This window comes from Papilio polytes, unplaced genomic scaffold, assembly GCF_000836215.1.
Source record: "Papilio polytes unplaced genomic scaffold, Ppol_1.0 DF823923.1, whole genome shotgun sequence".
Taxonomy (NCBI): domain Eukaryota; kingdom Metazoa; phylum Arthropoda; class Insecta; order Lepidoptera; family Papilionidae; genus Papilio; species Papilio polytes.
The window spans coordinates 6775-10889 of record NW_013525281.1 but is presented as its reverse complement, the minus strand read 5'-3'; the positions used below and the strand labels follow the sequence as shown (position 1 = coordinate 10889).

General features: G+C 33.8%; 1 long non-coding RNA gene across 1 annotated transcript; it reads left to right on the top strand.

Moving 5' to 3' along the window:
- The first annotated feature begins 2390 nt into the window (after positions 1-2390).
- On the top strand, positions 2391-2981 carry LOC106102168. Its single transcript, XR_001225550.1, has 2 exons — positions 2391-2497; positions 2587-2981. It is a non-coding gene; the product is annotated as an uncharacterized LOC106102168 (long non-coding RNA).
- The last annotated feature ends 1134 nt before the right edge of the window (positions 2982-4115 follow it).

Sequence of the window (4115 nt, the reverse complement as noted above, 5' to 3'; positions counted from 1 at the left end):
CACCGCACTCCACCGCCTCCTGGCACACCACGCTGCGGGTGCGTCACCCTCGCACTCACTCACACCACTCACACCGCACTCCACCGCCTCCCGGCACACCACGCTGGGCGTACGTCGTCACGACCTCAGGACAGCCGTTCAGCGCGGAAGCGAACTCTAGGTAACATATCAAAATCTTGTAAATTTTATGTTTGTAAATTTTCAGATTTGGGCGTAGAGATAAATCGAGAAGCGGTTCCATTGCAGCATTGACGCCGGGCGGTCGCAGGCGACAGCTTTCCTATACCATTTACGTTATGGGCAATGACTAATTTTGAATCCATATTATTTGCGTACCAACCGTCTGTAACAGATCTGTGTAGTTTGTAATCGTGAAGCGAGGCGCGGCTAGCGCACAGCGGGCAGACTCCGGCACTACTTCCCTACCTCACTGCCACACTAAAAGTCTACTCATACATGGTTCATCTTTTGTCTTCTGTCGTTTAGATATGTATAGCCAGTTTTATAGTGGATGTTTAAGGTACATATTATGATAAGTTTAGAAAATATCACTGAAATTCGTCAATACAAGCCAAAGTAATGCGTATCTTACTACCATAAATGACAGCCCATAGTCACATAAAACACGCGAGTCAGGAAAACGTAGAATTTTATAATTTTTATTTTATCTGAAATGAAAGTTACATATTACAAAAACATACACTTCAGTAAAAAAATTATAATTGTACTTCCGAGAAAATAAAAGAAATTTATTTAGATACTTGGCGTATATTTCGTAAAGTTATTTACGATAGTTTATTTTGTACTAGCTGTTGCTCGCGACTTCGTGCGCGTGAAATTAAAAATATAGAATATAGCCTAAGTTACTCACAGTTAAATTACCTTTCTAATGTTGGAAGAATTTTTAAAATCGAGACAGTAGTTTTTACGTAAATCAAATACATACGAAATTACAAATCATTCCTCTTTATAATATTAGTATAGATTTCTTAAACGACAGAACTTAAAAGACCCCATGTTTATACCGAGAACGCAATTTGTTTTCAATGACTTGTGCATCAGCGTGAGCAGAGCCACCTTGAAACTTTCTGCGACATTTTTGTTTGTTTATAATTTAAATATTAATCGCGTTATATTAGTAAAACGATTATTAAATATGTGCAATATTAAGTAAAATATCGAATAAAATTAATAAATCAACGCCTCTTCTCACAGCGTTATTGAATCAATAAATTAATTGTTAACCTAATTTTGTTGTTTTATTTTTTCGTAACCTTTTAACCCTTAATTTGGTAAGAGAAAAAAGCCATGTACCTAGATACTGGTTATTGTATAAAAGTATTTTTTTTTTCAAACTTTTATATACCAAAGATAAAAGAACGAGAAGATAAACAAGAAATACAGTTATGATTTTTTTCTGAACCGCCATTATGTTTTACATTGAATTCGCAAAAGATGATTTTAATTCTGGCTGTACATTAAAAGTGCTGCTGCCATACCTATATTTTTATTAAAAAGCTGTATAATTTCGAGCTGTCTGTCAATGTCACGTCAAACAACGACATTAGCTGTCATGTTTCGATTGACATTATCACTCGACGAGAGTTCTTTTCTATCGTAAACATTTATAAATCCGCTCACTCAATTGTTGTTGGTGAGTAAGTGTATTGCTTTCAACCTCACATATCCTGTCGAAAATGGCTCCAGCTTTGACCAGCTAGGGTGAACAGAGGCGCTAACATCCTATTGAAAAAAACAGCAAAGAAATATACGCTAACATCCTATTTAAATATACCTATATTATAATACATATTATATAACAACAAAGGAAACCAGATTTTCAGTGCTTACCATAAGTAAACGATGATACCAGGATAAATAACTTTGGGTGTCAATTAAAAAAAACTGCGGCGTCTAAAATAATTATGTGTATGTGGTTATTACCAGTCCATTATTTTCTTACTAAATAAACATGGTTCTAGTTTTGAAAATTTACAATATCACCATCCATACAAGAAATAGACAAGTTCTTTGGAAAATTAACCAAATGTCAGAAAAAAACTGCCCTTATCAAACATGATAAGAAACTAATAATTTTTACTCAGTTCTGTGTCTGATTTTAGATCGGCCGTGGCTCTTTAAATTAATATTTTCTATTAGTCATTTGGATATGAAATATAAGCACTTTAGTTTTGGCATATATTTCTACAGTTTACTTTCAATCAATCTCCAAGTTTTCCGTTTTCCAAAAATTGTGTTTTTGTCTTAAGTGAGCTACAACTCGTACCTGGACCCAAACTGTCTAATCCACCCTAGTTGTATGAATAACGGACAACGGTTGAAACGTTAAAGATTAATTCAACTATTGCGTTGAATGTACCCATCCCTACTGACTAGAGATATCTGTGGCCAGAATATTGTCTTTGCCTTTTTGCTACGACGAAGTACTCTTTGGTTCAGTCCTTGAGCGCCATCTTGCGTGATTGGTCCCCTTTAAGTAATTAATACTATTATACCCTAAAATTAATTCATGGTTTAATATTCTAAGGCTCTGTTTTCTATTCTACGTGGGTATTCATTTTTCAGTGTTATTCAAAACGTTGGGCTGGGAAGTAAGGGCAGCTATGCCTCATTCATCACTGTGGTTGCCATTAGCACTGGCTTATCTATTTTTAGCTAGTGCGCTGCCAGCAAATGCTCAAAGTAAGTCTTATTTTTATTTAATAAATAACTAATTATATGTGATTTATAGATATGCGGATAAAGATATCAATTCGGTTAATGGTTGACCTAATTTTCGAGGTCCTTGCTTCATTCTCCGCCCAGTTATATTGGGTGATGTCATACTGTGATCGATTGGAATTGAAACATTGATCATTTGTAACAGCATACAGCATACAGCATTAAGGAGCCACTTTAATTGTTTGTAATTAATAACTTTTTGTTTGTCAATTTAAGTTTTATTATTTTTTTATAGATCTGTATAATTTATTTTTTGTAGTGTAGTGTCATCAGAGAAGATTTTCTTTGTGTTCTTTGTTTGTTTTATAATATGTTAATTTCAATTTGTATGTGCATAATTTAAGAGTGTTCTTGTTTTATCAATGTCCTCTAAAATTGCCACCAAAATATTTGTCTCTATTATTAATAATTATTTGTTAATTATATAATATATATGCCTATTTCCGATGAGAATAGAATCTTAGTCGTCCACCTAAGGATATCACCTATATCTGATTCAGGTACAGCATTCTATCATTTTTAATTTTTTCAGAAAATTTAATTCTGACATAAATTAAAGAAAGATAATCAACACTTCAATTTATATAGAACCTAAAAAAACATTCAAAGAGTATTAATTACAGTGTTGTGTTTTTTAATTTCCACAAAATAATTCTCAAATTAGAATAATACATTATGTAGTCTTCATTTTTTACTCAATGATAAACTTTTTAACTTATTGAAACCTAATAAAAGTTCTGTAAAAACATGCTTACAATATTGGCAACAAGCAGTTCCCAAGGTGTTGCAGATGTTATGGGCGTTGGATCAATGTTTAAGTGGCCCGCTGCATGGTTGACCCCTTTTTCCGAAAAAAAAAAAATTGCCAAGGTACATGTCAAGATACTAGCAGCAGCAGCAGGGTATAGTGAAGTGAAGTGAGGGGACGGGTGTAGGTAAATTTTATTGCAGCTTTTTATGAATGGAATGCTGCACCCATTATTATCATAATGGATTAAAACTATTACTATATGTTCACACACAAATTTAAAATACATTAAAACAGCCTATGAAAACTTGAATGCAGTATTTATAGCAAGTAGTAAGTACTAGCTAAATAAAATTAAGCATAAACTATAATAGCCGCAGTGGTTTTATGTCATCATTACAAATTACTTTTGGCAGTTTAAGAAAGTTAACTGGGATTGTAAAATAATCTCAACATCAGTTATAACTATATTGCATAATGCATCACACAACCAGTGAGGTCGAACTTTTTGCAAGTGTAAAACGATTTAGAAGTTAAGTAATAAGAAATATGTGAGGCATAATGAATAGCCAGGCGGCAGGTGTTCGCTAGAGTGTCGGTGGCGAGTGTGTGAGCTGTGCGCAGG